Below are 16,694 nucleotides of genomic sequence, written 5' to 3'. Positions count from 1 at the left end.
CGATGATCCAAGTCTCGGGCGAGCCCCTCCACAGGTAGATTTCCCTTTTCAGGACAAAAAGCCACCGTTCTGGAAGCCTGCTGCTGACAGAGAGCTGACAGAGCAGCGCCCAGGAGGAACACGATTTCTATCCACACCGGTCGACACGGCCGGCAGATCTTCCCCAGAGGAAGGGCTCCAGGAGCACCTTCCGAAAGGGAGTGCAAATGATCCCGGGAAGTAAAGAGGTTGAGCAAATGAAGACTTGCTTTTCAGCTCCTCAGCAGTCTTTCTGGTGGGGACCCTGCTCTCTCTTTGGCTGAGAAAGCAGCCCTGTTCTCACTTGCGATCACACCGATCTCTCTTAGGGCTGTTTCTCCGCACAGCGGGGAAGCACAGCAGCCTTGTCTGGCTTTCCTCCCAGAGCCCTCCCCGACCCGCACGGTCTCTCGCTGGAGCTGGGGAAAACCCTTCCCTGCAGAGGCTTGGCTCTGCACCCGAGCGTCCGGCTACGTGGCAGTTTGTCCTACCGCAGCCAAAGTCTGGGGCTCCAGCAAACGCGTGGGAGTGAGACTGCCGAGGGGCTTTGCTCTTGGCCACAGCACGAGCAGCGCCCGAGCGGGAGCCCCGGCTGCTGGCTGGGCAACAACACCCTCTGCCCTCCCCTTGGCTTGCACTGACCCTCAGACATCCCCTTTCTCCCCCCAGTCCACAGCAGAAACACGTAGTACGTACACGGCGAAGACGCCTGTGCTCAGCACGTGTCTCCACAGGGAGACAAGGGCACCTGCCGGCTGGCAAGCAAGGCTGAAGGCCGTCCCTGGGCAAAGAAACCAGAGAAAAGTTAGGCCTGTCTCTTGAGGTCTCTTCACTGGGATGCCCAGCCACACGTGTTGCAGCTCCCTGTGGGGAGGTGGGCACCCAGTGCTACCCACTCCCTCCCTGGGGCAAAGAGCAGCAGGGCAGCCTGCACTTCTCCTGCCACTTGTGACGTCCGGCCAGAGCTCTGGCACACTGCAGCTCTCCGAGTTCACCCCAGAGGACTTCGCGGCAAGCAGCAGTGCTGAGCTTACTTGCAACTTCTGCGGCCTCGTCGCGCCACTTGGCAGGCCCTTGAATGGCTGAGCCGGCAGCTGGCATCGAAGGCAGGGTCAGCACCTCCATCTCTACGCAGAGGTTACCGTGGGAGGAAAAAGACAAATGCCCGTTGCCCACCGTCGCCACGCCACGGGAGCCGAGGTGGGCTCAGGAGTAGCCTGAGCGGAGGCCCTTGCCAGAGGACGGGCCGTCCCGGCAGCAGCGAGAGAGGGCAGCACAGCCGGGCTGCTTCTAGGGGTCCCCTCCTCTCCTTTCCCCCTCCTTTGCTTTACAGGCCTACCGTCGCCACGCCACGGGAGCCGAGGTGGGCTCAGGAGTAGCCTGAGCGGAGGCCCTTGCCAGAGGACGGGCCGTCCCGGCAGCAGCGAGAGAGGGCAGCACAGCCGGGCTGCTTCTAGGGGTCCCCTCCTCTCCTTTCCCCCTCCTTTGCTTTACAGGCCTGCAGCGGGAGAAGAGGAAGCAAGAGTTTGCGGAGTTACCACTGTGAGAAACTATGGAGTATGGTATTGTTTATTAAGATTTATGTTAAGCCCAATGTAAAGGTCGCACCGTAAAGGATATGAAACCGCTTACGCAAACTAAAACAACTACCGGATACTGCTTGTGCAAGATAAGATAACCGCCAGATGTTCCAGGAACCTACAGAAGCATGACAAATGACCCATAAGGACATATGGATAAAGGGTCGACTATGGGACAAGGGAGGAAGACTTCTTATCCCCTCAACGGCCCCAGGAGGCAGAAAACGAACTCCTATCAATAACTGAAGCATGCGCAGAGTATCTCCACTACTTCACGAGCACGGAAGTAAAGATGTATAAGAAGGGACTGTTTGAACTGCTTTTCACGGCAGTTGGCGGAGCGCAGACTCCCCTGCCGTCCAGCGCTGTTTTTGCTCATATTCTACTTGCTATAATCAATAAATTACAATTGGGTTGTAATCTGTTGTGGTCGAAATTTATAACAATCTGGTGCCGTGACTCGGATAAGGAACGGTGGGCTTTGGTCCTCCGGGGAGGCGCCCCGCGATACTCCGCGGCCCCGCGACCAACAGCTTACTTCAACCTTACCGACGAACCTAAATTCTAGGATAGTGAGCAAAAAAGAACCGGTAAAATCCCATAAAAATTCTGTGCACGGAAGTCCGGACGAAGACGCAGGGCGCGTAAGTATATTGCGAATTTGTTCGCGGGTTTGCCGTTCGGGCGGGATTGGGTTTCCTGGAATATAGCAAATGAGAGGTTCAACATACTGAACCAAGCGAGTGTGGACTCTTAAGTACTGCGTTTCCCATCTCTCGCGAGGGACTGGGCCAGGAACAAGAGGAGCGAGTGAGTGTGTGTTTGTGGATATTCCAGAAGATGGGGGCGAAGGGCAGCAAGCCTTCGACTCCCATGGGAAGGGTACCCACAGTACCTAAGAATACCCCTCTGGCATATCTCTTAGACAATTGGAGATATCTCCCTGGAACCCTAGGGAAAGATAAGCAGAAAATGATAAAATATTGTACTAAGATATGGGGAGGGAAGAAGATTTCTAAAGAAATCTTTTGGCCGGTCTACGGGTCAGAAGAAGATTGGGTAAGACAGCAGTTAAACCTCTGGGTCAATAATAAAAGACCCCTTAACCCAGAGGAGAGTCAATATGCGGAAGTATGGCTAGAAAGACCGGGAGCTAGACTTTATCCGCTAAATGAAATAAAAACCAAACAAAAGAAAAAGAAGGAAGGGTTAGACGAAACCCTTCTAACCCCCACCCTTACATTCCCCCTCCTGCCCCCGCAGCCTCTCCAGAGGTCCCCAGAGCGCCCACTCCTCCATTAGAGTTAGAACAAGAGTCTTCCCCTCCTCCTACTCCTAGACGTGTGACTAGAAGTCAAAAAGGGGCAGCTCAGATGTACCCCCTAAGGGAAATGCCCATGGGGGGACCTCAACCCGTGATTGGATATATTTCCGTACCTCTAAACTCGGCTGACTTACGAGATTTTAAAAGAACCGAGATGGGAAACTTAATTGAGGACCCACTCGGAGTGGCAGAAAGATTAGATCAATTTCTGGGACCAAGCCTTTACACTTGGGATGAAATGCAATCTATCCTTGGTCAATTATTTACTACCGAGGAAAGAGATATGATTAGGCGAGCAGGAATGAGACTGTGGGATGCTCAACATGTTCAGGGACCCCAAGCAGACATTAAATGGCCACTTCAAAGACCTAATTGGGATAATCAGGACCCGGTGCATAGAACTCATATGCAGGACCTGAGAACTATAGTAATTCAGGGAATTAGAGAAGCAGTACCCCGTGGCCAGAATATCAATAAAGCATTTAACGAAATGCAAAAGAGAGATGAGAGCCCTACTGAGTGGCTGGAGCGACTGAGGAAAGCCCTTCAGCTATATTCTGGGGTAAATCCAGACAACCCTCTAGGACAAGCACTCCTTAAAACTCAGTTTGTGGCCAAATCATGGGAAGATATCAGGAAGAAGATTGAAAAGTTAGAAGACTGGCAGGATAGAGGCTTGGATGAATTGTTAAGGGAAGCTCAGAAAGTCTACGTGAGGCGAGAAGAGGAGAGCAGCAAGCGGCAAGTAAAGATGATGGTAGCAGCAGTCAGAGAGGATCGCAAGGGGCGGACCGGTGAACACAGACCTGTTGGAATGAAACAAGGGAAAGTAGTAATAAAAAAGGAACAGGGATGTTGTTTTTACTGTGGAAAGAAGGGACATATACAGAGGAATTGCAGAGAAAGGATCAGGGATGAGGAAGTATTAAAAACGGAATAGGAAAGTCAGGGGCTCTATATCCTAGGGGACCGGAGTCATCATGAGCCCTTGATAAAATTAAAAATAGGTCCCCATAAACAAGAGTTCACCTTTTTAGTAGACACTGGGGCTGAAAAATCGACTATTAGGCAAATACCTGAGGGATGTAAGGTTTCCCCTGAAAAAGTACAAGTAATTGGGGCGAAAGGGGAACCCTTTAAAGTAAGCAAAATCAAAGATGTGGTATTCGAAACCGAAAATAAATTTGGAATAGGTGAACTCTTGCTCGTCCCTGAAGCAGAATTTAATCTGCTAGGACGAGATTTAATTGTTGAATTGCAATTAGAAATTAAAGTGAAAAATCAAAAACTAACGGTGTCTACTTATCTTTTGACTGCAGAAGATCAAAAACAAATTGACCCCGATGTCTGGTACTCTCCGGACACAATTAGTAGACTAGAAATCCCACCGATTAAAGTCCAAATTTCTGAACCCCACATACCTGTGAGGGTAAAACAATATCCAATATCTCTAGAAGGACGAAGGGGATTAAAACCAGAAATTGATCGATTGTTAGCACAAGGAATCCTAGAGCCTTGTATGTCACCCTTTAACACCCCCATTCTGCCTGTAAAGAAACCAAATGGGAAATATCGGCTCGTACATGATTTAAGAGAAATAAACAAAAGAACTGTCACCCGGTTTCCTGTAGTAGCAAATCCATACACACTGCTAAGCAAGCTAGGACCCCATAACTCCTGGTATAGTGTGGTAGATTTAAAAGATGCCTTTTGGGCCTGTCCACTGGCGGAAGAATGCCGAAATTATTTTGCCTTTGAATGGGAAGACCCAGAGACAGGCCGTAGACAGCAATTAAGATGGACCGTGCTCCCCCAAGGGTACACTGAGTCCCCTAATCTGTTTGGACAAGCCCTGGAAGAGCTCTTAAAAGAATACCAGGTACAAACGGGAAACATATTGTTACAGTATGTAGATGATATGCTCATAGCAGGGAATAATAGGGAGAATGTAAGAAAAGAGAGTATCCGACTCCTAAATTTTCTTGCACAAAAAGGACTACGGGTATCACAGGAAAAGTTACAATTTGTGGAGGAAAAAGTGAAATATTTAGGGCATTATTTGTTTAACGGCAAGAAGATATTGGATCCAGAGCGCATTAAAGGAATTCTGGAATTATCTATGCCTGTCACTAAGAGGCAAATTCGGCAGGCATTAGGATTATTTGGGTATTGTAGGCAATGGATAGAGAATTACAGTTTTAAAGTTAAATTTTTATATGAACAACTGTCTAAAGACAAAATACCCAAGTGGACCCATCAGGATCAAGAACAGTTTGCCAGTCTCAAAAAAGAGCTAAGCCAAGCACCTGTTTTAAGCCTCCCAGATTTAAAGCGGCCATTCCATTTATTTGTTAACATACATGAAGGAACGGCATTCGGAGTATTAACTCAGGAATGGGCCGGACAAAAGAAACCGGTGGCATACCTATCAAAGCTGTTGGACCCTGTGAGCAGGGGTTGGCCGAGTTGTTTACAAATCATTGTGGCTGCTGCCTTATTACTTGAGGAAACAAATCGCATTACCTTTAATAGAGAAGTTGTCTTATATGCACCTCATAACATCAGGGGAGTGTTACAACAAAAAGCGGAAAAATGGCTTACAGATAGCCGATTATTAAAGTATGAGGGAATACTTATAGAATCCCCTAAACTATCTTTGAAAACTATTGGAGCAGTTAACCCCGCTGAATTTTTGTACCCAGGAGAAGGTAATGAACTACTGCACGATTGTTTTCAAACAATTGAACAACAGACACGCATTAGGCCAGACTTAGAAGAAGAAGAACTACAATGTGGAGAAGTGCTATTTATAGATGGGTCATCACGAATAGTGGAAGGTAAACGATTGTCCGGATATGCTATCGTTAAGTTAGAAAAAGGAGAATTTAAGACAATTGAATCAGGCCCCCTGAGTGCCAGCTGGTCGGCTCAGGCCTGTGAGCTGTATGCATTGTGGAAAGCATTAATGTCACTGAAGGGAAAGGATGGAACTATATATACAGACTCCCGCTATGCGTTTGGAGTAGTACACACCTTTGGAAAAATATGGGAAGAAAGAGGATTCGTTAACTCACAGGGAAAAGAACTGATACACCCGGAATTAATTTGGCGAGTTCTGGGGGCATTAAAAGTGCCGAATAAAATAGCAGTTGTACATATAAAGGGACACCAGCGAGGTACAAGTTATCAAGTTAGGGGAAGTAATGCAGCTGATACAGAAGCGAAACGAGTGGCAGGCAATTATAGTACGATTTTGACTATGCGACAAATACCTGTTAGTAAAAATTTGAGTTTTGAGCCTGCAGAAAAGGGAAAACTAGAACAAATGGGGGCTGAGGATGGTAAGTACATATTGCCAGATGGGAGAGAAGTCTTGCCGAAGGGCATAGCACTCGAAATATTTTCGAAAATACACAGTAAAACACACTGGGGAACCCAGGCGTTAGTTGATCATTTCAATCAACAGTTTGCCTGTATAGGCGTATATAACATAGCAAAAGCAGTCACGGCAGCCTGTGAGACCTGTCAAAAGGTTAATCGAAGCAGCATGAGACAAAAACCTTTTGGAGGGCGTTCCCCAGCATATAGACCCTTTTCACACATACAAGTGGATTTTACTGAACTACCCAAAGTAGGGCGCTACAAATATTTATTAGTAATGGTGGATCATTTAACGCATTATGTTGAGGCTTTTTCTACCTCTAGGGCAACTGCTAACCAAGTTACTAAAGTGTTACTTGAACACATTATACCTCGATATGGAGTACCTGAGGTAATCGACTCGGACAGAGGAACACATTTTGTGTCAAAAATTGTTAGAGATTTAACAGAAAGTTTGGGTATTAAGTGGGAATACCATACACCATGGCATCCACAAAGTTCGGGAAAAGTTGAAAGGATGAATGGAGAAATCAAAACTATTTTGACTAAATTAATGATAGAAACTAAATTATCATGGATTAAGTGCCTACCCATGGCACTATTAATTCTTAGAACCAGACCCCGAGCAGATGCGGGAATATCAGCATTTGAAATGGTGTATGGAATGCCCTATAGAATTGAAAGTCCACAAACAAATGTTTTAATTCGAGACCGTGTGATTAATGAATATGTTTCACAATTAGCAGAACATCGTAACAAGCTTTGGGAACATGGACTGATTGTGCAACGACCCCCGTTGGACTTAAAGATTCATAATCTTAAACCTGGGGACTGGATATTGGTTAAAGCGTGGAAAGAAGAAACCCTAAAACCCAATTGGGAGGGACCTTACCTTGTTCTACTCACTACAGAGACAGCTATCCGCACTGCAGAGCGCGGATGGACACATGCCAGTCGTGTTAAAGGACCAGTAACTCCTCCACAGTGGAAGATTGTCAGTTCACCCGGAGACACCAAGCTTGTGTTAAGACGATAAGTATGATACAAACTGTTTTTCAGTATTTTTTAAATCTACCTTTTGGTATACAGTGTGTAATAGGAATATTGTTTGCATTGGTTGGTTCTTTGATTGTATATTATCTGTGGAAAATAGTTAAGTGTGGAAAAGGGGTGTGTTAAATTTATGTCTGCTCAGTATATGACCCAGCCTGAAGTCTTTCGGGCTTGTCCGTTGAAAGTTAATCTACCAAAATTTTGTTACTTGAAAGTCACCTCAACTTCTGCCACCTATACCTCTGACGTGAAGGTAAAGTGTGAGAAGCCTAACTGTGAGTGCTATCCATTTATATGTTTTAAGTGCAAAAAGTGTCAGGAAAAATGGTGGACACACTGTGAGAGGGGAACTCCTCCTCGAGGAGTTTGTAGCTCTTGCTATAAAAGCGAGAGGCACCTGACTGATTGGGCCCTAAAACGATTTGGAAACAAATTTCCGGATTGGACTCCTGAACAGTAGTTTTATTTTGCATTCGGAATAAACCCTGAGTATTATTGCTATCACCCTCAGGAACGAGTACCATTCGTAATTGATATTGTCACAGTCCAATGTAGACGGGAAGTAAAAGCCATAAGGTGCAACGGACATATGGTAAAGGCCAAGGCCTGGCCTGCTTATGTTCACCGATTAACCAAGTGCAACAGGCATATTCCCACCAGGGACTCCTGCTGCCGAGAAGATGGCAACCCCCGTGGCTGGCTGCAACCCAGTCGACGGGCGAGGCAGAGGAGAACCTACCAGAGGAAAGAGCCTACAACTTGGAATGCGCAAACGACCTTGGCTGAACTCCCCCAGGACTGGTAAGAGCATAAAGTTTAATAAGAAACAAAACCATCTCACAGTACCCTTTTTCTTGTGCACCTTTAGCATGTTAGTCCTACCCACAATGGCAGGAAACCCACATGAACCTATGGTCTGGAAATTGTATAACTTTCAAGAATCAAAATTAATTCAAACTCAGACCGGTCCAGGAAAATGGAACTTTTCTGTGTCTATAACTTCTCTGATACCTATTGAGCAATTCAAGGAGAATTATGGCCGGGGGGGCCGCGGAGGCCGCCTTGGTGTGAGGTTTAAGGCCGAGGAAATACCATTTTACATATGCCCAGCAAGTAACCCTGGCAAAAGTTATTACAATCATCCAGGCGAATATTTTTGTGCATATTGGGGTTGTGAAACTATTGCTTCAAACTGGAAAACAGAAGGAGACAAATACATAGACGTAACTCGGGGACCCCCAGGCTGTAAACCCCCACAGTGTCCTAGAGTTGAAATTACTATAAGAGAACCCCAAGATGACACATGGTTACTTGGACGAATTTGGGGAATCAGATTTTGGGAAACAGGGGCGGATAGAGGAAGCTATTTTAAAGTTGTTAAAGAAAAGCTTCCTCATGACCTTTTGCCAATAGGACCAAATCTGGTCCTAAATCCACCCACTTTCTCTAAAGAAAAAGAAAAAGTTAGCCCCACAATTATCACCACCGATTCTTTAAACTCCCTATCAAAAACAACTAAAGACACTGTGACTGAATTCTCCTTATCCAGGGGTCCAGAGTTGTCAGAACCCAAAGACCCCTTATGGAATCTAATGAAAGCCTCCTATCGCGCTCTTAATGAAAGCAAACCAAATTTAACTAAGGAATGCTGGTTATGTTACAATGTTAGACCACCATATTTCGAAGCAATTGGAAAACTAGGTAGAATTCAATGGTCCAATAGTCAAAACCCACGAGAATGCCCATGGGATGACCAGAGGAACCATACTCAAGGAATTACTATTCAATCCGTGACAGGTCAAGGAAAATGTATAGGTACAGTTCCCGAAAAATATCAGCCTTTGTGCAATACAACAGTCACTCGCACCAACATAAAAACACACAGCAATGACAAATGGGCTATCCCGGCATCAGGAGCTAAATGGGTTTGTTCAGACATCGGAGTAACACCTTGCTTATCCCTAAACGTGTTTAATCAATCTCAGTTTTGTATTCAGGTAGTTATTGTTCCTCGTCTGATCTATCACACCTCTGAGGAGATAGTACACCATTTTGAAGGAGACCTGAACAGACGTAAGCGAGAACCACTTACAGTGGTAACACTAGCTACGTTGTTGATAACGGGCGGAGTTGGAGTAGGTACAGGTATAGCCTCTCTAGTAAAAGGTCAAGAATTACAAAATTTGCAGATGGCTGTAGATGAGGATTTAGCGAAAATAGAACAATCTATCCAAAATTTAGCCACTTCAATAAAGTCCTTATCAGAAGTAGTGCTGCAAAATAGAAGGGGATTGGATCTACTATTTTTAAAAGAAGGAGGATTATGTGTAGCTCTCAATGAGGAATGTTGTTCTTTCGCTGATCATACGGGAGTAGTCCAAGACGCTATGTCTGAACTCCGGAAAAGGTTAGATCAACGTAAGAAGGATCGTGAGACGGGCAGGTCGTGGTATGAAAATTGGTTTAATGTTTCACCTTGGTTAACCACTTTGTTGTCTGCTTTAGCAGGACCGCTTATTATGTTGATCTTGGGACTTATATTTGGGCCTTGTATATTACGCTATATTTTACACTTTATTAGAGAACGGTTTGACATAGCTAAATTGCTTATTTTAACTACAGAATCTAAAACAAAATATAAGAGTGTACCTACTGATGAGGATGAAGATTATTGTGAATGCGATATGCGACGTGACTATTGTAGTTGTGAGAAACTACATTGCGAATGTTATGATAAATGCAGGGATTGTGGAAAAAGGTTTGCTTGCAGCACCGAGAATGAAAGCAGCATTTAATAAACAATAATAGAATAAAAAGAAAAAGGGGGGATTGTGAGAAACTATGGAGTATGGTATTGTTTATTAAGATTTATGTTAAGCCCAATGTAAAGGTCGCACCGTAAAGGATATGAAACCGCTTACGCAAACTAAAACAACTACCGGATACTGCTTGTGCAAGATAAGATAACCGCCAGATGTTCCAGGAACCTACAGAAGCATGACAAATGACCCATAAGGACATATGGATAAAGGGTCGACTATGGGACAAGGGAGGAAGACTTCTTATCCCCTCAACGACCCCAGGAGGCAGAAAACGAACTCCTATCAATAACTGAAGCATGCGCAGAGTATCTCCACTACTTCACGAGCACGGAAGTAAAGATGTATAAGAAGGGACTGTTTGAACTGCTTTTCACGGCAGTTGGCGGAGCGCAGACTCCCCTGCCGTCCAGCGCTGTTTTTGCTCATATTCTACTTGCTATAATCAATAAATTACAATTGGGTTGTAATCTGTTGTGGTCGAAATTTATAACACCACCTAGCACCCAAACTTGCACAGCTTTGTAATCAACAATACCTCGTCTCTGTGTGTGAGACTGGCTCATTGCACACCGCGTACCAACACCCCCTTTGCGGACGACACCAAGGCTCGAGGCTCGGCCTTCGGCCCGCAGCCCGCGCCTGCAGGCTGCCCAGTTGCAACGGCAGCGGGGCCCGCGCGGGGCGGGGCGGGGCCAGAGAAGGGCTCTGCAGTGGCTGGCGGGGGGCCCTGCCTGTCACCACCTGGCGGGCGCCATTGGCCGAGAAGCCCGGAAGAGGGTGGGCGGGCTCCTGGGAGAGCTCCTGCAGAGCCGCCTCTGGGGGCGGGTGGCAGTCTCCCTGCTCCTAACGGAAGCCGGGTCCTTCTGCCCGCCCGAGGCTGCTGCTCCTTGCGGAGCCTCCTCGCAAGCCGGAATCTTAGGAATGCTTAATACCGTCCTCTGGTTTAGGAAGCAGTCGAGTTCTGACCTTTTCCACGCACTCCCCGCCCGCCCCCCAATGGACCTTCTTGCGCACCCCACTTTGGAGACAGGTCTTCTACGCCAATCTCAACTGCCACATCTTCTTATTTTGGTTTATTTCCCCCCCGCCCCCCGCCGGTTTTCTTCCTTTTTTTCACGTTTGTCCTGCTTTTTCTTCTCGGCTTGCGGCTGCGGCTTTCTACTTTGCCATCTTCCCGTGAACCTCCACTCGATAAACGCAGCTGTACGCTGGGTTTCCCCAGTTGGTCTTCACGAGAAGTTTGACATCCTGCAAAGAAAAGAGGGAAAGGAAAACGGGGGCGTTACGAGCGACAATGCAATCAACGTATCTCCCCCTGCCAGCCCTGCTCCTGCTCAGGAAGAAGCTCTTGGAAGCGGCTGTGGAAATGTGAGGCTCGCTGCTGGCACCGGGGCTGCTGGGCAGGCTGGGGAGTCGGGGAGGGGGAAGGCGCCTGGCTGGCATCCTCTGCATGCCGGCCCGGCTGGGGCTGCGTCTCCCTTCCCTCTGCCCCTTCCCTCTGCTGCTTGCTCTCTGCTGACAGAGAGGCCGGGGAGGTGCTCCTATGCGGGGGGCAGCCGGCGTGCAAGGCCACCAAGCTCCCGCTGTCTGCTCTGCCTGCTTTCCTCCTGGCAGGCGTGAGAGCACCGGGAGAGAAGGGGCCTGCTATGCTGGCAGGAGAGGACACCGTCCAGCCTGCCAGCAGGCCACAGGATGGAGCGACGGTGCTGCCCGGCGGCTTCCGCCGCCCGGCGTCCGTTTCTCCACGGCACGAAACCGTTGCTTGGGTGGAGTGGCCGCGTGCGCAGCTGGCTCTGCTGAAGGCAGTGGGTGCAGCCAGGGATCTCTCAGGACTCGTGCTCCCACGGGCCTGGCCCTGCCCTTGCTATCCTTTTGCTGCCACCACCGCGTGCTACTCAGCCCTCCCAACCCCGCCAGGTCTCTCTCGGCGGTGGGCCAGGCCCCTCTGCCCAGGGAGAAGGCGTTCACTCTCTTCCTGCCACGGACTTGCAGGCAAACCTGGTTTGCTCTTGTCCCCGTGCCTGGACCCTACCTTCAGAGGGAAGGTCTGAATGGCCTCTTCTGCTACGTTGTACGTGACCGTCCCAAGGAGAGTTTCCTCTTCTCCGGCCACATCCACTCCCTCAGGGGCAAAGCACAAGGAGAGCAGCTCAGACTCGTCCCGACAAAGAGGGAACGTAGGCGCTGGATCAGCCCTGTTATCTGCCCAGCCTCTCCTGGGGCTCTAGCAGCAGTCTAGCACTGGTTAGGGCGCAGCTCAGTCTCTGCCTTGAGTTTTGGTCAAGAACCCCCAGGTGCCTGGCCAGAACAAGTCTCAAGAGGGATGCAACCTCTAGAGCCCTTGAAGTATCCCCCTGGGGCACTGCAGTGCTCAGGAGAGAGCAGGACACAAACCTCAGCGGATGCACACAAGCAAGCAAGACCCGGTCATGGCTTTCCCCCGGGGCCAGATCCCCACCAGAAGCGCCCAGCAGAGACTTACAAAGACAGCGACGTCTCTGGGCGCGCTGGTGACGGTCCCAGAGGGACAGACGTCTTTGTAGATGTGCTGCATCGTGTCGGCGGTCAGGTGGACTCCTGCTGGCAACCTGATGACCACCTGGCCCTGAGGCCCTTGTAAAGGCCAGCAGTCTCCTGGGCAAAGATCCGGCGGCAAGCAGAACGCGAGAGCGATGAAGGGTGGGAGAGCGTTGGGGCTAACACAGCTGCCCGTGTAGCTTGAAGCCTAGGCACCGGTGCATCTGTGGGGTCTATTTCAGCTCGAAAGTGAGGCGCCTGTGAGGAAATGGACAAAGGCAGGAGGCCTTCTTCCCTGCCTGACAAAGGGGGCTCTCAGTATTACGGCGCAGAGGAGAATACCGCTTAGGAAACCATCCTAGTCAGGGCTGAGCAGAAACACGTCTCTGCCCAGTGGCTCTGCAGGGCACCCCCCACCTCCCGCCTCCCACCCCTGAAAAGGCGCTGCTGCTAGGGATGAGCGTGGAAACGGGGTCACCAGGGGGAAGCTCTTTCACTCAGCTGTGGCAGAGGACTATGGGCGAGATGCAGCAGTTCAGCTCCGTTCAGCTCCGTTCCCCTCCTGAGGGGAACCAGTGATTTCTTTCTAGCAAGCCCAGCCCTGTGTTCGAGCTTTGGGTTCAGGAACCTGATCAACATGGTGGGCTTGAGCAGTACCACTGGACTGAGGGGAAAGCCCCTGAGGTTGGTCCCCAACTTCACAGGAAGGAGGGGAGGAAGGAAGGAAGGCGGGAAAAGGAAGGAAACCAGCACTGATGATTTCTGCGACGATACCTGCGAGATAGCGTCAGGAGGGTTGGCAGGGCGAAAGAACCATAAAACCCTGCAGCCCCAATTCTCTTTGCAGTTGTAGGTCTCGGAAGTTCTCTGCCTGTCGATGGTGGCACCTGTAAGGAAGGGAGAGCCGGTGACTGACTGCACGAGGCCACAGACTAGGAAGACTTGGTGCTCAGACACTATTTGTGCCGCCGCCGGCCAGCTCCACGTCTGTCAGTCACCACGCTGGTGGGGGTGCCCAGCTGCGCAGGGGAATGACGGCATCCACGTGCCTGGTGACTTCTTCTCTCACAGCGCCACGAGGAGAAGGTCTGAGGGGCCTGGGAGACAGCAGGTGCCCGTGTGAATGACAGCAGACCAAAGCTGAGGGCCCGCTGCGTGGGCAGCAAAGGACGGCCCGGCCATTCCCTTTTCAAATGCGGGGGAGAGGAAGAGAGCCCCTCCAGCAGCACAGGAACGCGTGCCAGGGCAGCACCAGAGGCACGCGTGCGGAGGCCGAGGGCAGGACTGGGAGGGAGTCTGAGAGAGCCGCTCTGCCACAGCCTTGCTCTTGGACCCTGTGAAGCGTTGAAGCTCCCCCACTTTGGAGAGCAGCGCCTGGAGCACAGGCTCCTCTGGGGAGCGCTACAGGCAAGCGCAGGGCAAGGAGACTGGGCTGCTTGTGTCCATACCAGAGCTCTTCAGGGCCCAGTCAGACATCTCGACACAGACGTTCAAAGCCATCTGGGATGCTGCCTGGTTCACTTCCTGACCTTCCTGGGAACGCTGCCGTAAAGGAACACAGAAAAGGACCGCGTCAGCGGGCAGTTCAGCGTGGCTACTAGCGCCCGCGGAGGCAAAGCGTCACCGTCAGAAATCCAAGGCAAGCTTTGTCCACGGAGCTGCAAGACTCTCTGCTGCTGACGTGAGCCGCGAGGACTGAGGAACAGTATCTGTGGCCGTGGCCCCGAGGTGGGCTGACGAGGGCCCCCACACCCTCGTCCCCACCCTCCACGCTCTCCAGGTCAGCCGGGAGCCGGGCTCAGGCCCTGCAAGCGACGGCTGGCCCCGTGAGCGTGCCTGGGTCTCACCACTGCCTCAGGGGCCCGGCCAGAGCAGCCAGAGGCAATGGTGTGCCAAGGGAAGGCTGTCGGGAGTTTTCCGCTGCCTGAAGCGGCCCGCTTAGACTGGGGCTGGAGAAGGGCCTGTGCAGCGCAGAAGCTCACCCAGCAAAGCCCCTGCGGTAAAGGCTGGGTTGCTGCAGTCAGCAGTCCGAGCCCACCAACAACCCCACGGAGTACTTTCTCGGGGCTTCTGCCCAGCCAAGCCTCCTTCCCCAAAACGCGGGCTCACCACCTTCTTGGCACTGCTGATCTCCGCCCTCAGTTGAGCCACCTCCTCCAGAAGAAGCTGCATCTTCTGGTTTTGCTCCGCCAACAAAGCGCGCAAGTCCCTGCCGGAACAAGAAAGCAGATCTTGTCAGGGAGAGGCCCATCCCCTCTGGGGGCTGCCTGAGCTCAGCAAGGAGGAGAGACGCAGGTGCCTTCCCTGCTTTGCGAGCGCTCCCCTTCTGCACCAGGTTGAGCAAAAGGCGAAGGCAGGGGGGAAGCACGGGAGCCCTGGCTGTTAGGAAAATGAGTACCGGTAGGACAAGGTCGGCTGACGCTTCTGCACGGAGCCACTTCCAGCTCAGGCAACATCTCTTACCGCTGCATCTTCAGTTCTGCTGCAGACTCACGCGTCAGCTCCTGAAAGGGAAAAACGCTCCGTTAGAGCATCCGCTACCAGAGCTGCCGGGGCTTCCCAGGAGAGGCTTCCCTAGGAAGACACGGCACAAGCTGCTGCTTCTTTGGGTCAGCCTGCATGGAAGCAGAAGAGCCCCTGATTTTTCCAGCCACTGTCAGCAACGCTCCCTTGCAGGAGGTGCCCGTCCCGCAAGAGTCACCGACCTCCGTCAGTCCCTTGGCCCGCATGGTCCACAGTGGCAGGGAGGTCCCGCAGTAAACGCCACCTCCAGTTCACATCGCCAAGAGACAGTTATCTGACTCGGGTTGCCAGCGATCCCTGCAGTCCCCTTGTCTGCTCCCTGTTGCCTTGGGGGTGGGGCAGCAGGTTAGCTGAGGAGGTGGGGAACGCGGGGCGCAGAGAGAGGACGCGCCTCTGACTGGGGGTCATCAGCCCAGGCTTGAGGGGACTGCGCAGGCGTGATCTTCAGGTGTGCTCGGTGCCCCAGAGCTATTCCCCATCTCCCCTCACTGCTTCAGCGAGCACCGAGACCAGGCTGCATGGGCCAGGAGAGGTACCCCTCCATCGGCCCCCCTGCACGGCCCCTCCCCTCTGGGAATCCCCCCATCAGGCCTGGAAACCTACGCCCTTCTCTCGCAGACTTGCAGACTAAGCAAGCCATTCGGACCAGCGGCCAGAGCAGCAGCACGGCTGGCAGACTGCCAGTCTTCCCGGTAGTCCGAAAGCCAGCCCCAGTCAAGGACATGCTCACGAAGCACTTGGGCCACGGGAGTTTCCGCCCATACTGGCCCAAAAGGAAATCTGGCCAGCTGAAAGCTGGCATCCAGCACAGCCAGGCTGTCGCTCTCGGGTGTTTGCCCACGGGAACTCACCAAGAGCCACTGGGAGCAACAAGATGACAACCTTCCAGAACCTCTTCTGTTCTTGAACCTCTTCTTTTGCCTGGAAGAGGGAGTCCTGTGGCTGTCGATGATCCAAGTCTCGGGCGAGCCCCTCCACAGGTAGATTTCCCTTTTCAGGACAAAAAGCCACCGTTCTGGAAGCCTGCTGCTGACAGAGAGCTGACAGAGCAGCGCCCAGGAGGAACACGATTTCTATCCACACCGGTCGACACGGCCGGCAGATCTTCCCCAGAGGAAGGGCTCCAGGAGCACCTTCCGAAAGGGAGTGCAAATGATCCCGGGAAGTAAAGAGGTTGAGCAAATGAAGACTTGCTTTTCAGCTCCTCAGCAGTCTTTCTGGTGGGGACCCTGCTCTCTCTTTGGCTGAGAAAGCAGCCCTGTTCTCACTTGCGATCACACCGATCTCTCTTAGGGCTGTTTCTCCGCACAGCGGGGAAGCACAGCAGCCTTGTCTGGCTTTCCTCCCAGAGCCCTCCCCGACCCGCACGGTCTCTCGCTGGAGCTGGGGAAAACCCTTCCCTGCAGAGGCTTGGCTCTGCACCCGAGCGTCCGGCTACGTGGCAGTTTGTCCTACCGCAGCCAAAGTCTGGGGCTC

This window comes from Buteo buteo, chromosome 23, assembly GCF_964188355.1.
Source record: "Buteo buteo chromosome 23, bButBut1.hap1.1, whole genome shotgun sequence".
NCBI classification, from domain to species: Eukaryota; Metazoa; Chordata; class Aves; order Accipitriformes; family Accipitridae; genus Buteo; species Buteo buteo.
This window is presented reverse-complemented; position numbering follows the sequence as displayed.